General features: G+C 30.8%; 1 protein-coding gene and 2 long non-coding RNA genes across 5 annotated transcripts in view; 1 reads left to right on the forward strand and 2 right to left on the reverse strand.

The window, feature by feature from the left end:
* Positions 1-19,633, reverse strand: part of LOC127724962 (multiple epidermal growth factor-like domains protein 10) — a 178,358-nt gene that overhangs the window by 140,629 nt on the left and 18,096 nt on the right. The gene's annotated exons all lie outside the window — the stretch shown is intronic.
* On the reverse strand, positions 966-13,184 carry LOC127725063 (uncharacterized). Of its 3 annotated transcripts, none has more exons than XR_007992773.1 (6): positions 12,209-13,184; positions 11,193-11,408; positions 9,992-10,207; positions 6,774-8,911; positions 5,008-5,077; positions 966-1,551 (listed from the first exon to the last, which is right to left on the reverse strand). It is a non-coding gene; the product is annotated as an uncharacterized LOC127725063 (long non-coding RNA). The 3 variants fall into 3 exon arrangements; XR_007992775.1 differs by having other exon boundaries at positions 4,912-5,077; XR_007992774.1 differs by having other exon boundaries at positions 11,189-11,408.
* LOC127725122 (uncharacterized) lies at positions 13,271-15,004 on the forward strand. The gene is made up of 2 exons (XR_007992780.1): positions 13,271-14,585; positions 14,969-15,004. It is a non-coding gene; the product is annotated as an uncharacterized LOC127725122 (long non-coding RNA).

Genomic DNA, 19,633 nt, shown 5'->3' on the forward strand with positions numbered 1-19,633 from the left:
GGCCCATGTTTCAAAATTTTCATGATATGAGTTACATGATAATTCAGATTTCTACTTACACGACATGTAAAATATCATTAACTAAAGGCAATGTATCCTCTTCGAAAGTTTTTCAGACGCTATCATGATTAGGTTGAGTTTTATAGGATATCAATGTCACAGATGATCACGGATAATTCCGTCCTTTTTTCCGTGTGATATGTGATATTAATGAAAGCGACTGATCGCATTATTTCTGCTACCGAGCATGACGACAGTGTCCCTAGTGGAACAGGAAATGCCTACCCTTCCGGAGAACCAAAGTTCACTCCAAGTTTTGCTAAAAAAGTGTTTTGTGTTGATTTTGCATTTAATTTAGTTTTTAATGGTGTATTTAGTGTTATCGAATTTTCCAATATCTGTATAAAGAACAAAGTTGTGGTGTGATTGCCAATGAGAAAACTCTCCGACAGAGACCAAATGACTGAGAAGTTAGAACTATGATTTTTTTTCTATCAAGTAAAGATTTTGCCTTAGATTTGTCCTTAAAAATATATTTAATTCAGACTTCCATGTTCAGACAGTTTAAGAGTACGATAATTTCCTTAACCGACTGTTAGTGATTTCGGTGACGTCTTAGGTAAAAGATATACCGATCGAATTGTCTCTGATGCCTTATGAGCGGATCATATATCTTATTAGAAGTAACACGACAGGAGTCTTGTGGTTATCGTCTTGTATGTCCACTTACATAAGCTATAGTAACTGTTGCTCTTCAAACAATGTATCTATATTATTTTAGTAAAAAGTAAATTTGTATTTTATACTTAAATTGTGTGCATGATTTGAACCCAATCTATGATTAAATCATGCATTGCAGAAGTGATGAATATTACACAATTAATGTATCAAAGACGTTTCTCCAATAGAAACACAGGTAATAATGTATAATGTATACAAATATGTTTTCCATCTCTATAGAAAAAGAGGATGTTTTTATTTTTATTTTACTTGCTTGTTTATTCAAAATAAAAGAAAACAAAGAGTTCCTCTTAAAGTTCATAGATTCGATTCCTACATAACTTTTTATCTCGCTCGGTAGAATATTTAACATATTGCGCTTAAACTGTATATATATTCATTTACGAACAATTGACAAAATGTGATTAACATAATCAAATTACTCTCAAAACGAAATGATGATTCACCTACATGTTATAAATATAAACACATGATATTTTTCAAAGGTAAAGAATAATGACTTTTTCTTTTATTTTACACTGTAGCAAACATTATTTTTCCAAAATATGATCTTACAGTAACATGCATAAAAACAGAATTGCTTACACAGACACTGTCAACGGCATTGTAATTGTCAAAGAGTATTCACTACCACATGTTAACACAGGTATTTTGCAATCTATATATTTCTTGAACCTTTTTTTCTCGGAGTTTATTGTTTTTTCATAACTAAACATACAGCAGCTGAGACCAGAACGCCAAACAGAAAACCTCCAGTGCTTCCATTCACAATTAATATTGAGTTATCATTGTCTATTGTATTTGCAGCCACTAAAAAACAAAACAAAATCTACATGGATTAACAGATAAATGTATGATGGTAAAAATTGTTACAGTTTTTAGACTTATTTCTTACTGTATATCTCGTTTTATTTCATCTATTTAGTATGAAATATATATTGAGGGTTTATGCATTGCTGTTCTTATTACTAGGCATAACTTCAATCAAATAAGATCAGATAGTTTGCAACTATTATCGTTGATCCGACGCTCATTAGAATACTAAAAGGAAAATCAGATACACAAAGATAACACATTATTCAACGCATCACTGCAGTAAAGTAAAAAAATATTGGCAAATATTAATTACCGTATAATACCCATTTCATAGACTTTAACATTTGTTTCTAGAATAATCTTAATCAGGTTTATTTGCATACAGAAGTTCGGAAACCAAATATGAACAAACGGAGATATATGATATTCGTCGACAAGACAACAATGCAGCCTACCAATAAAATAAACAATAGAGAGTTATGTGTATGTCAACTCTGGAAATATTAATGATTGATCCTCATTTTAATAATTAATAGTATCTCATATGTTCCTATGTACTTGACGTTTTACAAACAGTTCATCCAAGATCAGACAGTAATTTTCTGCTTTACGTACCTCATATTAACCTCGTGATTGGAAATGTTAAAACAAATCGCGGTCTTAATTTCCGTAATGAATTGAATGCACCGTCATTGAACGATAAATGACCACAAGAAAATTGTATATATGTACTTTCAACATTATATCCGTCAGAAATAAACTAAAACTTTTAAATAATTTTTGCGATGAATTTGATTATATTACATTGTCAAAAACGCACTTAGATTACAACATTGCTGATGACGATATACAACTAGATTATCGTAAGAAAAGATAGAAATTATTTTGGTGGTGGTTTACTTGTATATGTTAAAGATGGTATTGGAATTAATCGTATTAATACAATCGAATGAAAAGAAGATGATTCCCTTTTAATAAATATCTATGTTTAATGTCAAACGTTCTTATTTATTCACACATATCGATCGCCTAATGCTGATAATAACTACTGGATAAGATTTAATCATTAGGTTGGGATAACAGATCAATGTGAAGGTAGAGATTACAGGCGATTTGAATTCTGACTTATAAAAATAAAAAGATGTGGTATGATTGTCAATGAGACAACTCTCCACCAGAGACCAAATGACATAGAAATTTATGTCACCGTATGGCCTTCAACAATGAGCAAAAAAACCCATACCGCATAGTCAGCTATAAAAGTCCCGGCACATTAACAAACTGATTTTGACCCATTAAATTTGTCTAATATAACCAACGTTATTGAATTATTAACTGGAGTAACGGACCATAGTAGCACTCTACTAGATCTGATTATAGGCAGTGAATCTATGAAATGGTTCTTTTTCTAATGTTTTAAAACCTCCATTCGATATAAGTGATCATGATGCGCCTATTGCAGTTCTCGAATGTCCAATATCTGAGTTTAAATCTTTTTAAAGAGAAATGAAATATGGCTATATGATAGGGATGATATTTAAAATTTGGAGATAAACTATATAGAATTAATTGGAATACAGTGTTTCCGGACAGTAAAAACACTAATGATTGAGCGAAATATTTACAACTGAATTTAAGAAAACCGCTCAAGAGTGTATTGGGTCCAGAAAAAGTAGCAGTTCCGTTCATAATAATTATATTTAATAAATCCTTACAGGAAGGCAAGTATTCAACAAGCTGGAAGACATCAAATCTAATACATATTTTAAAAAAGGGGATTCATTATTGCATTCAAACTATAGGCCGATTTCTCTAATTAGTTGTATTGGAAAAGAAAGGGAAAGGTTTGTGTTAAAGCACTTATTCAATTATTTAAATGCTTATAGATTGATTTATAAATATCAACTCATTAAAATATACAACTGCATTTTGAACATCTTGGAAAAAAAAGAAACACATTGTTTTGTATTCCGTGACTATTCTAAAGCTTTTAACAAAGTTTGGCACATAGGTTTTATCATGTTTATATGCAAACTGAAATCTTATTACTTGACGGAAGCCTATTTCATTGGTTTGAAAATTATCTACGTGATAGAAAACAGAGTATTGCATTTTTTGTTTTATTTTGTAAAGTTTTAGCTGATGTTTTCAAGTGATCTGGTCTCGACCCTCTTTTCTTTTTTTCTTTATATTGATAATCTTGCGGATAAGCTGAAAACACTGTGTGAGCTACTTGTTGATGACACTTCATTCAGCTATAATGGTAACAATAGACAAGATCTGTGATCGACCTCGAGTAAATAAGTAAAATGTTTTTATTCATCCCTGATAAAACCGAAATTATGATTTTTTCACATATAGAGAATCCAGATATTAGCTTTTCCGTAAAAGATTAAACTATTCCTTTAAGTATATCTCATAAGCACATGGGAGTTACTTTCAGAAGTAACGCAAATGGAACAATCATATTAAAGTATCATTACAAGTCTAAAGAAAGACTTAAATGATTATCGTAAACTAGAATTCCGAATAATTCAGAAAAACTGTATCATGTGTATATAGTTTTTATTCGACCCATGTTTGAATATGCCACGAAAGTGTGGAACAATTGTGGAATATGAAAATCACATAGATTAGAAAACTTGCAATTAGAGGCCACATGAATTCTAACAGGTCTACCAATTTTCACTAAAACTGAAACTTTGTACTATGAGTTTGGCTGGGAATCAATTTTATTTTAAAATGAAGAAGAAATTACAGATGTTTTAAAATACGAATCATAACCTAGCACCAGAGTGCCTATATAATGCTGTCCCTCCGTGTATATAAAGTACAACTAACTATGCATTGCAAACTGGTTAAGATAGTACTGCTCCATTTTGTAAATTATCTTTACTACAGAATCAGTATTACCTCTCAATACGCGTACGAGAGTGAAATAAGCTTGATCCAAATGTTGGCAATGTCGACTCTATATCAAAATTTTAGAAATAATTGAAAAACGATATTCTCCTATGTAAAGTTGAAACGGTTTATTTTTACGGTTCGAAGAAATTGAACATTATTTTAGCTCATTTGTGATCTTCCGCTTCATTCTTAAACCTAAGCACTATATAGTTATAGTAATTATATACTAACTTGTGTCTAATCCTTTTTGAGCGTTCTTTTTGCAAATAAAATATGTTTAAACTAAACTATGCAATTTTTCAAGCTAACACTGTACTTGAACCTTACTGTAACTGTGTGTCAGCTATTAAGGTCGTTCTTCATTTTTTTACACTGCGTGCAGACAAATTTTACTCGATAATCTAAAGAGGCTGTACGAAAACTTTGCTTAAAATACATAACCGTTACCTTGAGGAAACTGTGAACTACATTCGAGTGAACAAAATATCCGAATGTTTATACATGTTCAACATTTCTTCAACAGGTCAATCAAATGTCTTTTACCTTCATAAAGTGTTATTTATACTGACACGGAACATCAACATCTTCACCATGATCATCAACACCTAAGTCACTACAACAGAATGATATTAAATTTCAATCTTTGTTTCTTCTTTTTCTTTTATTTTTATTAATATATTGGCTCATATAATATACTGTAACAGTAAACTGTTTTCGGTACATGGAAGCTCATAATATTATACCTGTACAGTCGCATACAACCATATTGTATCATTGAGAAGAATTCACAAGTATGATTTACTTGTGTCTCATCAGTTTTTCATTAATTTAGGATACCGCATATGTTTAAACTAATTCAGGTCACAGTAACACAAATAAATAGTTGTTATTTTTGCTGCATACATCAGAGGTATTGTCCGGCTGTAGAAAATTGCATCAACTATAACTTGCATTTTAAAAGATTTGGATGTAGAACTACATGTACGCACGCACGAGATCAATATGAAGACGGTTGTATTGTATAACTTTCAACTGATGATAATGGATTAAAACTCATTATTACATATGGATATATATGACCACTTTATTCACACTTTTCCGGATTTTAAAGACTGTACGCGGACGTCTAGGTGTATTTTGGTTTTCTGTATGGTTGGTTTTCTATGACAGTTTCATAAACAAATAAATCTTAATTTGAACATTCATAATCCAGGAAGAACTACAAACTAAACTTAAGGAGTCATACACCATTGTTTTCCCCTATCTGTCTTTGTTAACTTGGCACTTTTTAAAAAAAGTGTGCAGAATTTATCTTTGTTTCAAATGAAGAAATAATTGCCATCAATAAAGTTTGTATCCTGTCTAGTACTACAGACAAAATTTTAATAGACAATTCATTGCAAATTAGGCAATAACCATCACTGGAAGTTAACCAATCAAAGCTACACCAGTTTTTGTTCTGTTTACATGCTTTTGCAACCAGATAACCTCAAATTTCCAAAATGTTTTACAGAAAAACCAAATAAAAACAAATGGTGCTTTTAAACATCAACGATATATTTTGATGACTCTTTTTTTTTTCTGCAATGAAATGCAGGGTCAATTTTTCCTACAACTGTCAAATTCAAGGGAATATTTTTTTCGACTACTTTTCGTTTGAAACCGGATGTGACGTACTATGATTTGGTGGTATTACACCTTAATAAACTAGTACACATAATCTGAAGAAAAAAACACCACGATAAAAACCCGGTTGTAAAAATCAGTTTGGTGAATGTCCCTTTGGTATCTTTCGCCTCTATCTTTCATATTTAATTGGATTTTGAAATAAAATAAAACGCACTTTTACAGATCATATTATTTTCCTAAATGTGTCTTGCTTTATGTTTATGACCTTCTAGAGTTTAGTACTCGTTTACGACTTTGTTAACTGTTTCATTTTTGTGGATAGTTTTCAATTGCAATCATACTGCATTTTCTTTTTTCATACAAAAAATGCACAGCATTCCCTTCCATTGGACTTACTTTTAACGAATGCCAGGAACAGGGCACTTAATCGGATATGAAGTGAATATTCTTATACGGTATCTGAGTTCAACATTGGTATTTTCTATTCCGGGCATTGTTTCTCAACTGTAAGTATTTTTGCATAGTGTTTCGGTAACTACTTTTGCACGTTTTGTGTCTTATGGTTTTTGTTATTGTCGATTGTCTGTTTTTTACTGAGCGCTTGGTATCGTTTAACATTTATGATATCGTTTCCTACTTAAGAAAGTGCAATATTATGATTCATTTTAATAATATCTTACCAGCAAGGGTTTGATAAACTGTAGTAAGTCCAGATATCATGCAGCATCTATCATACGTCCTGTGTTCAACTTATAAAACTTTACGGTTTACTGTACATTGGTTTGTAGGTGATTATCCTATAAGAAGCTGGTTTACCTTGGTCCAATTTGCAGGTATGATATTGAGGGAAAAATAGAACAAAAAATAATTAATAATATCAACATGATGAAAAAGAAAATAGAAAACGAAACTATCTAAAAGTAAGATCATTTTCAATCCAATACACTGATTACGAGTGTAAAGATAAACTATTCATATTATTGAGTAACATCATTTTATGATATGAATATTATTGTATTCTAACTCAATTTGCGCATGGTATGGTGTAAATGAACTTTAAACTTTAATATAATGAGACATAAAGTTACATCTGCGTGCAATTCAACTTAATTTATATAATGATGCACTTCTTTACAATAATCAAACAAGTATCACATGAACAGTAATATATCTCTATCAAGATGATAAAGAAGAAATAACATCTTATTATAGTGCATGTTGACCGATGTACGTTATATGAATATGAAAAATAACACATAATATCAGGTATATGTAATTCATGGTAACCCTTAAAAGCAAATAAGCATAGCTATCTTTGATGTATATATAGACATAAATATAATTATATATTATATATAATAGATGTACAATACAATGTCATTTCACATGAATCAATGGAATTAGAAATATAATAAATATGATTAACAGGAAACATTGAAACAGCGAGCAAACGACAGACATAACCATACCTACATAGTTTGTTAGCCCTAAAGTCAATATAGATATCACTATATAAGAGCAAGTCGTTCATTTAAATAACAACTTCTAACACATTTGCGCATTGCAAAAATACAGTATATTACAAGAAGTATTTATCCTGATGTTTACTTAAACTAGACCTAAGGGTAAAAAATGATACATGTAAATCAAGACAACAATAGTTTTCCGATGTTAAATGTCATAAATCGATTTAGAAGACAAACCAAGGTAACAAACACAAACATAGGGAATCGCAAGAACACCAAAATTAATGGGGACCGGGTGCTAGATTCGATAAGCGTCTCCTGATATTCATGCATCGTCCGCCATGCGAACCCACACCAAGTCAATAGGCAATATCTGCAATCAGACAGAGTTTGTAAATATACAGGTCAGAAAATTTATCTGGTACCTAAAGATCAACGACTGCAAAAACATTTCACTATTGAGTTGAGACACATTAAACCATCAACCAATTCGTGATGGTGATCGTAAAACTTATGCAGTGTCGATTTTAGTTGTTCTTCTCATAACTCTGTTATTTTGAGCAGTTTTTGTCCGGACTACAAGCCTCTAATGACGTCCGTAACATTTAAATTGTACGAGTGAAACGTATCAATTGCAATTTTAAAACACCATATGATGGGACAGAGGGTACGTTACTGCTGAAAACTGAATGTTGGCGATGGAAAGTTGAAAAAATCACGTAAATCATAATACATAGTTTATTTTAAAAAAAGTAAAAGTAGTTTAACCGAATAAGGATTATAAACTTACATGTAAAATACAATACATAGTTGAATTTTAAAAGTTTGAACACTTTTGATAGTTAAACTGAACTTAAAGCTAAAATGACGACTTGTAAAATACGAAACGGATTGCCTTTAATACGTGTAATTAGCAGTATTTACATTTTGCTCTAATATTTTCATATCTAAATACAAATGTAATGGTTATTTGATGGCTAAATAAACATTTATTTTCACAGCGCTTTTCCAAATATAAAACAAACATTATCATCTATTTCTTAATTAAACATGCTCCACTTTTATGTTGAAAAACTGCTAGTTTTTGTTTAAATCGATAACTTTCAAAGATATATACCTACATCTGCTACATAGACAGTACTGCCCAACCCATCCATTTACACATCCTTCAGCACAAACGCCTGTGTATATATCGCATTTTGTATTCAAATATTGTTTTGGGTCACATCCGAAAACACATGAACCATTTTCAGGATGACAGTGTTGGCTTACATATAAAGATGAACATGCTTCGTTACAATTTGGTCCCGATATACCTTTTGAACGATCCCTCCCTCAGACGTACAAACAAACTAAAGAGAACAAAAGTAACAGAATATGGTCCTGATAGGGTGACTTGGTACAGACACAATATGCAGTAGGATTAAACTAGATTTTCGTGCGCACATTCCATATATTGTATGTCTATCTAGACCATATGCCGTTATATGTGTTATAACCACACAACCATTTGTACAGCAGGCAACTATTTTAGTAAATATTAAAGGCTGAAAACTAGACAAATCGAGTCATGGTCATGATCCCTAGCCTACAGAAATTCACAAAGTAAATTAGCGGAAAAGCTATAGAAATGCAATGTTACACCACTGTCCCAGGTTAGAGGGAGGGTTGAGCGCTCATAAACATGTTTAAGCCCGCCACATTATTTATGTGCCTGTCCCAAGTCAGGAGCCTGTAGTTCATTGGTTGTCGTTGGTTCATTTCTGTCATATTTTTTTTTCGTAAATTGTTTTGTTATAAATTAGGTCGTTAGTTTTCTCAATTGAATTGTTTCATATTTTTCATGTCGGGGCCTTTTATAGCCAACGATACGGTATGAGTTTTTCTGATTGTTGAAGGCCGTACGGTTGCCTATAATTGCTTACATCCACTTCATTTGAACTTTGGTGGATAGTTGTCTCATTGGCAATCATACCACATCTCCTTATTTTTATAAATTGTCAATGTGATTTGCCTCTTTTAAATGACAGAGGGGAATAGTTAATGATTTTTTCTTTTCTCTTTCTGGTCTGTTTAATTCCTCAATGACTTATTTCGACGGACGATATCTTAACAATACATTTAGTTGTGTATCAACAACTTGCCTGTACCAATTCAGGAATGTGACAGTTGTTTTCCACTTGTTCCGTTGGTTGATAACATTTGATTTTGTAAGTTTTATGGACTTCTCCTTTTTAAATTAACCTTGAAGTTCGGTACAATTGCTATACTTTTTCTTAAAACTAAGTTATGAATATATCTGAACATTCAATTGTTTTTACACTCTGAGTTATTTAAATAAGTCTTTGGAATAAATTAACAAGAGACTCAAAGTTGTAGGCAAATCTTTTCAAGGAAAACAAAACTGCTATGACCAATAATATAACACAAACCATTAATGGCGACATAGTATAATTCCACCAAAGGTCCGTATGTTTCATCTCCTTTAGTGTCGTAATAAATTACATATTTTCCAAGTTGACTACAGGGTATTATCTGAGTGATGTTTGGAAGACCGGGATCAGGATCTTCTTAACAGAGATAGCCTTCAGGTGGAATAGTTGATGTGTTGGTTACATATAATTTAAATCCATCCATACGATGGGCAACTGTAATAAATAAAATAAAATTATGGTATTTAACAAGTATGAAGATATTTAATTTAGCATAATCCTCATTCAGTGCATTTGTAGTCTCTACTGGCATTACAGCACAATAATGAATCGACGTCCTAATGAGTTTTAGATGCTTCTTGTTGTTGCAATTCTTTTATACTATGTGCAGATGTTTTACAATACTTAATGTGATATGGTTATACGGCCAAAGATAGGGACCACTGTTGAATCCTAGAACTCGAAAATAACGAGAACATAACAAGAACAAACATTCTAACCGTCATGATTATAAACAGACATATATACTATGATTTAGATGGATATTTCCAATGGTATCAACCAATGAAAAATAATAACAGTACCGCATAACATATCGAGATTGTATATATCCAAAAACTAACGCAAACAAATTCAAATTGCATAGCAGACACTAACTGCGCTTCAAGGTTTTGTGTACGTTTGATAACAAACGATTTTTTTTATATCTTGAACATAGACAGCCTGAAAAATGACAAAACATTTGAACAAAAATAACTCTAATAAAATTTTTCGCTATTGCATCAAATGATCATTGATCTGCCCCCCTTTCAACACCCCTTCCATCATCCTAGTAATTCTTGAACAAAATTGGAGATAAGATGAATGTATCGACATTTTTATGATTTATTACTTATTTTAGTTATTGTTTTAAACATTTTTTCCGTATTTTGCTGGTTATGAAATAACAGTTTTTTTTATAAATATTTAATTCTTCGTTCCCCATTTTCATGATTTTGGAGCCAAAAAAAAAAAAAAATAAAAACAAAAAACACAAAAAAAAAAAAAAAAACAACCTTTTAATTACTGAGAAAATTTGTAGTCAAAAATAGCTTATTCTTCTATTATACATGTACATATAAAAAGGACATTTTAAAAGAGTGTATTGATAACAATCATACGCATAACATGATTTATGATTTATTATAGTATACATACTTACAGCCTGCTCTGTATTATACTTTTATTTCTGTGATGTACGCAGATCCGAAAGAAAATTGAAACATCCACCATGCTGGTTTACTACTAAGGGCTGTGTGTCAACATATTGCTAAATTAAAGGCATTTGATATAGGTGGTTGAATAGCAAAATGAGGTTTACCCTGAACGTCGTCAACCAAGGAACTTTGCGTAGCTGTTCCAAATGGTGTAAGATTATCTGTTTAACAAATTAAGATATACAAGTTAAATCATAATTTATGTATAATACATCATTGTTGAATAATACTTAATAATGACAAAATTTGTAGATTGGATTGGTTAAAGATTTTTAGTCAATATTATTTGTATTTCTGATGCCGATGAACGTTCTTTCTTTAAAATATGAAATGACAGACTAATATAATAGTGATAACACCTACTGAATCGCATTGTAATGCATCTACGTAATTAATACAGTGTAGTAACCACATGTCCTGAGTAGATTGTCGAAAACTTCTTACTGACTCTGTATTACAACATCGTTCAGTTGAGAGCCTTTGTAAGAACCTCCTATTTATTGGTATTTTATGGACATGTAAATTTGAGAATACTGTGCCTCAGGAGGAATTCATTGTTTGAAGTTGAGTGTGATATAACCTAATATTAAAAATAAAATCTGAGATGACATCATGTTGATAGCAGATCGTTATATTAGGTATTGTGTGTGTATTTTGTTGATCGTTGAATTAAAAAATCAATTTTAGAAAGTAAAGGATCATAAGTTTATTATATGTCCCTTACTATGTCTAAGCTGAAAAATAGAACTAAAAATATACTTCATTTTAGCGGTGTTATAGGAGAGATGTGATTAGAAAATCAAACTATATCTAGAACAGTATCATTACAATCATAGGGTGTTACAGGTCCTTGTAGAATGTACTAAATGAAGTTATTCGAAATAAAAAATTAAAAAAAATAAATAAAGGGAAAATGCAATAAAAATGACAAATATGCTTGTAGAAAAAAACGTTTACTTACGTTGAGCTATAACAGTCAATTGAAAAGTTGTGTGGATCATGATCAGCAACACTAACAACATTTTAGCTGTTGTTATATCCAACAGGTACAATCAGAACTAATATTTTACTAATATGAAATAAAACTGTTATGGATTAGAAATAGAATTTTGAGATTCCCTGACAGAAAAAGTTAACAAGACAAATAATAGCAGATTCACAGACGCTATCTCAATCATAAAACAAGCACAATCGATGATTGATTGATTGCTAGATGTGTAACATCCAGTGGCAAATATTTTATGCATGTTCAAGACGAGAACAAATTAACAATAAATACATTTGGTAGGTCCTGTAATAGACATGATAGAGGCCATCCGGGATAAAGTATCCTGGATAGGGAAAGAAATTTTGTTTTGCAGCAGACCACCTACGGACTCCCCAAACAGGTTTTGTAAGGGTTCTAAATGCGCAGAAAGAATGGCACTCTCTTTACACGAAACATCGGTTTTAACGTTCCCATTCTGACCAGACGTGGCTGCGTACTTATACAACCCACATAGCCAAACATACGGCCCGTTTCAGCGAAGGCTTTTCTGGCGGACGAAAGAAGACTAGAGTGATTATAATTGTATTCGCCTGTCACCCTTAGGGGTAAACACAATCGTGGCGCTATTTATTTATTATTAACGGGAGTCATTAAAATCACATAATCAATAATAACAAACGCTATTCCGCATTTCTTCTAAAACAATCGTGTAAGGTATATTGCCTTGTTCGCCGTTATATTTACTTGATTTTTTTTTAAGAGGAAAGGTTTTTGTAAAATTTAAAGTTCTTTTACGAAACTTATACAAGTCAGACGTAAATTTTTCACCGAAACCAAATGTCCATCTGAGATGTTTTTCAGGAAGAACAAACTCAGGTTACGGATGTTTTTCGAATATGAAATGAACACTTTAAGTATTTTTTTATAGGAATCATGCATACAATTTACCAATCGTATTACAATAGTCTTCAGCAACACTGTAGCAATTAAAAATATATTGATTCATCCACTATAAAGATGTACATCTATATTTTAGAACTGTACTGTTTTGATTGTTATACTTCAAATGATGACCATAAAAAATATTACTACAACTCGTAGAAAAAGCATAACATCTAGATATCTTAATGAAAAATACAATCAAGTATAATTATGCTCGAACCGAAACTATAAACAGACGTAGAAACACACACATAATACAAAATCGTTGCGAATACGATAAACTTGTACCTTTACTTTAATGATAAAATTCGAAAATCTCGAAAATAAATCAACTTGAAGCTTTTTAGTGACAGCTTATCGCGAATATAAGTATCCGTGAACATTAGTTTGAGTACGGTATATAATTTGAAAAAAAAATTGTAATAAGACGTTTTTTTCCGTTGACGACCTGGATGCGAGCCATTTGAGTAATTTTTGGGATAGGGGTTCCCCCCTCACAACAAAATGCGTTTTGTAGTAATTTTAGTACACGTAGCTACAATGGAATATGATCATTCATTCAGAAATATTCTTCGTAAAAAATGACTGTGGCAGAGTCATATTTGATTAATATATTAAATATGATACTTTTGATTATTAATTTTATTGCAATGTTTGATAGTTTAGTTACTCATTGTTTCTATTTCTAGTACTATTGTTCTAGTATCATTCTCTTTTCCCTTTGGTGGACCTCTTTTCTTTCATATCATTTTGGAGGGAAAATTCTAACCTTTTGATTGGTCAATCTTTAGGCCTTATGCCTTACTATAGGTTTTCTTTGTTTCTGGAGATTAATACTGCAGACATATTGAAATGCAGTGGTGATAAATAACCTGCTTGATAAATTGATTTTTTATATATATTATACTACATATTCTTGGATTTTCAATATTCTTATATTCAGGTTTGTTGATGAACCTTATTTCTAATTAACAAATTAATAGTATGTCATTTTAATACTTTATGAAAGGATTGAATGTATGTATTTGAATGGAGGAATAGTTGGAGTATGAAAGAGTAAAAGATTAAATCATTAAATTATAAGATAATAACACAGAGTCATATTGAACATTTTAGTATAAAACATTCTTGTACTTTAAATATTATGAAGTTAGATTAAAAGTAATGGATAGATAAATTTGGTATTTGAATAATACAGAACTCTGAAACTACATATTTTAAATGTAGTTGTGTATTTTATTTAATTGGTGAAATAGTCCTGTCACTGGACTTATGAATGTTATATTTTTATTTATTCAGGATATGGATAATTACCGTTTCATATGACATGTATGAGTAGTGCTCAGATTTATACACACAGCACTGTGACGTTTCCAATTACTACACTGACCTATGTACCATATACATGGTAAGCATTGTGTTCTATGTTGTTTACTTGTAATGTCTGTGCTGTCTAGTTTTATTTAAGTAAATGTCTGTTTATGTGAAGTGTAGTTTATGTGATATACTTATGTTGGTCAGAATTTGTATACTTTGTATACAAATTTATTTATAAAATGGACAACTCTTTAAAAGATTTGAGATGTATATAATTATTTATTACTATGAGATACATATGAATATTGCATTGGAATGTTAACTAAAGAGTTAGATTTTTGTGATTAAAGGGCTTATTTGAGTATATAGATATTTAAAGGAATGAGTATAAATTGTAGTTATTCCCCTTTGCCCATATGGTACATGTACTGTCTTGTCATGTGAATATCTATTATTTGTTGTTATATGTTTTAGGGTCTAAATATAGTGTATTAAAAGAAAAGAACCCTAGATCATCGTTTGTGTTGTATCTACCTAGAAAATACCCCGTTACAATGACTATTAAACAATTGACTTAATTTGAAAGTTATCATACACTGACATGTTTTAATGTTGACTACTTCGAAAGTTGAATGAAACAAACCTTATCTATAATTAGGATTGAGGGATCAGTGTTGTTGGGGTTTTTTTTATCAAATGTTTTAATTTAAGAACATTCAGAAAACTTAGAATATGGTTTGTAAAAAAAGATGATATTTAAAAATACGGGTACGCTATGATGAATAAAGTGTATAAAAATTTTTTGAAAGAGACATGAACTAGTCAAATTTTATTAACATTTCAACTAATTTATGTCGACACGTGTTGATATATAAAAGCGTTTAACGATGCAAAGTTTGCATCTTGCCCTACCGGTAGAAGCATGTGTTTCCTAAAATGTCATATTTAATATGTTAAATGTTTTTATTTTTATTTCAATACACACACAATGATAACTTGCCAAGATTTTTGACATGCCTTCTGTAATATAAAAATAAAGACAAATGGTATGACTGCCTATAAGATGATTATCCACCAAAGTGGAAATGATATTGATATACATGTTAGTCACTATAAATCACAGAACGGTCTTAAACAAAGAAGTATGTTTTGTATTTAGGTAAAACAAATTTACGCGTGCCTTCCTAATTAATATCAAATATCCAAGAGTTGATATATAATAAATTACCTCACACTAAATAACATTCAAATTCATGTACACATGGAAAGTGTTCAAAATTGGAAAAGGTTAGTAAAGGAATGATGTTACACTTATCACATGTTCAGCTCGGTGCATGTTGATTCTTTGATTGTTAAACTAATTTTGATGTCTCATTGGAGTATATACAGCATTTTTTTGTTAAGAAATCAAGAAGGTAACTGTACGTGTTTAACAGAACATTCATTTCTGCTGACTTAAAAAAAAAGGATATATGTTCTCCATTAATGGTCTCGATAAGTAAAAACTTATTTGGATAACCATATCTTAATATCCACCAATATGAACGGACATGCATATATATTACCTTCTGAAAAAACAAGTTGCCATTGCAATTACGTGTAATATGACATTTCAATCAGTCCAATATTCACGAATAATAACGCATAAGTACCATTATGCAACAACAACACACAAACATACATATTACCATTGGTTAACTCCGTATATATTTTTTTAAAACTAAACAAACGCCAATTCAATGACAAACAATATTAAATGATCAGACGGGACATATAGGTTTATACTTTTTGAAACTATCAGTTAAAATTGTCAACTTTTCCTTTGTCGATTAGTCTTTTCTCTTAGAAAGTATTAAGTAGCAATCCATTTTGTCTTACTTCTTCGGTCACGTAATGCAGACGTGAGGTGAATATGTGTTTTTAATATTTGTTTATGATATTATGAATGTTAAAAAAGCAAATTGTCCCTAAATGGTCTTATGCGTATCAATATGTCGACAACCGCCCCTGTATGAATTTGTAATCCATGGCAAGTAAAGACAAGGTAACATGTAAACACATTGTCATTTTTTGCAATTAAATACATGTAGCAAAAGTGTTACAGCTAAAATGCCGAAGATGGGCTTATGCACTCGGCCTTGATTTTCCGAGATAGTTATGATTGCATTGATTTCAGCTGGTGTATGTCATTTCTAAAATGTGCGAAGTCTGATTAGCTAGATAAAGTGAGAGGACGTGCCATACCTTTCTATATATTTGTCTTTATTGGTGACTAGAAATAGTCAGATTTTCGCCTCTAGGCACTTAAAATTGATCAGAATGAAAATTTTCGTCAATAATCATTATTGTCTAAAATGTGTTTTGTCTTAATTCAAGATTCGTAGAAATTTCGGATTCGTCGAAATCAAGATTGAGCTTTAAACGTCATACATCACGATTAACAGAAGTTCAAGCATCTTTTCAGGCCGAAAGTCAATATTTATCCAAACCAATAACGTTAAAAAAATGCAGTATTAAAAGCTAAACTAAAAATGGGGAAATCTAAAAAAAAAATATGACAAATTCAGACGCTCGACTATATTAACCAACGATCGAGTGGGAGATAACTATTATAGCTCTTACTTGGTACAGGCATTTACCGAAAAAAGGTCGGTAAAACCTTATATAATAGCTCTCTAAAATTCCCACTTTTATGGCAGTTGTATATAATTTCCTTATATTGACGAATCGTTTTAGCAACCCAAACAGATATAATTGATTAATTGTAAAACATAATAACATTTACACACTTTACCGATAAAATACAATTTAAGTAAGTTACAAATACTAGGATACACAGAATGTAAATAACACTATACAATTTCATATTTAATGCGCCTGAGAACCAAAAGCCAAAAACCAAAATCATGAAAGCCGGATTCACAATTACAAGAGTGATATATTTAAGTGTATATTGTGGTACATTTGATGTAAATTATAGTAGTTAACTGCATAGATACTTTTCTGGGTATTTCATTGAGTAAATGAAAACAATATATATGTTATAAACGGAATTTTCCCACACATGGAGATACTAGATTGTGACTTATTTTTCGGTCCTGAAACGGCAGTGTTTACAGGTATTTATAGAACTATATCTTTCTTTTTTATTAAGCTTAAATGAATAAAATATTTCAGCCGTGTTAACAAATAAAATAGTATCTAGAAACATTCTAACATCTGTCAAGATCATTTTTTGTTGAAAAAAAAAATTGAGCATGCATGTTCATAATGATTATATTTTACTCTTCTTGCATATTCTATATTTTCCCTTCCATTTAATATATCAATGGAAAACACCACAAAGATAAAGTAAGGAAGGAAAAAGGAAATATGCATGACCATTTGACCTGAATTGTGATAAATGTCATATGAACTCATTTGACATATACAAAGTAATTATTTTCTAGAGTCATTATTGAAACAGAATTTCATATTCGATTCAAGTTTAAATATGAAATCAACGTTGAAATTGATCAAGTCTTGTTTACAAATATACAGTTTGAACATTTTGCATTCTATGAAAACTATTTCTGGTAATGTAGTATATAATGAATGAAGACATACCTTTCATCGGATTAATCATCATATAATAAAAAATAAACCTGACATACATCTGATGAGTTTTCTGTAATCTGATTCATTTAAAATAAGGACATACTTTCACTCATATCAGTGAAGCATATCGTGGTTATCCGATATAACATATGTCATATGAATATTTAAGTGTTACGTTTCGGTAGAATAATTACTTTACAATGAACGTATAGTAAAGTTTACAACATGTATTTTTTATAGAGAATTTTAAAGAAATACGGGATAAGAATTCGTTTTTATTACCCATTTCTCCGAAAAACAAAATACATGAATATGCCTCGCGATGCTCGTGTGTCTTTAGAAGAATATACAAAAGCGGATTTTCCAACACATCAGCATCGAAAAATTTCGTCTATTTGATTTTACAATAATGATATTTTTTCTTTGAAATTTTTATTTATTGATGCAATTTAACTATACATTATCAAAAAAGATAAACGTTTATTTAGTACACTGTGAAAGAAGACATACCTTCTATCGGATAAATCATCACTTTATTGACCCTTAATATGTTCAAAGTAATCTGAATCGTGTTGATAAGGAAATAGTTTCTCCTCTTCCATTTAAGCACACACTTGTAATTCAATAATGGATCATGAATATCAATTTGTAACATTTAAGAAAAATGTTTTCATTGAAATGTACGTTTTGCACACGCATGTTGTTTTTATTCCGTCAGAACATTAAATACAGGGTAGACAATGATTTTTGATGGTGTGATAGAACCTATCGACTCTTTTCTTGCAACACAAGAAGTGTGGAAAATAAAATAATGTATATGAAATCTACAAAACGTTCAGTGTGTTATGATTATTTCTAGCACAAACATATTCATTTCATATAATGTTAAAATATTTTAATTTGAATCGAAACGTTTTTGTTGTAAAATCAATGTTAGTATTTGTTGATAAATTTGCTATTAACGTTAATATTTGTGTCATATGTTATTATCCTAAGTTAATTATGCCCTTATGTTATTGATTGTTAAACATTTATGGTATTGCATCATGGTATTATTATTGATTATATACCTAGCTTGAAGTGAATGAATTGATAACTTTTATAAAGGGAACGTTGATAAATTCAGAAACTAAGGTTCCAACTCTCTCCAGCAAAGTCGACCATTTTGCTATAATGTTTAGGTTCCATTTTCTCATACAGTTTATCAGGTATTTAAGCTATCAGATCATGCATTTATTTAAGAAATGAATGCTTCATTTTATATTTTTATTATGATGTAAACGCGTTGACAGACCCACATTTTGTATGAAGCGCTTGATTTCAACTTCACCACTGTAAAATCGTGGTTTTATAGCTTCCTTGTGAGCAGTAACCCCCTATCAATGAAATCGTGATAGGAAACGCAAGCTCTCGATAAGACATGTGACCAAACTGGATCAATCAGTACACATCCAACATCTCATGGATGTATTGTAAAGACGTCATTAATATTCCGAGAAGAATATTACCATGCGCAATTCCAATATACAGGGTACTGACAGA

The sequence above is a fragment of the Mytilus californianus genome, unplaced genomic scaffold (genome assembly GCF_021869535.1).
Source record: "Mytilus californianus isolate M0D057914Y unplaced genomic scaffold, xbMytCali1.0.p SCAF_1, whole genome shotgun sequence".
NCBI lineage: Eukaryota > Metazoa > Mollusca > Bivalvia > Mytilida > Mytilidae > Mytilus > Mytilus californianus.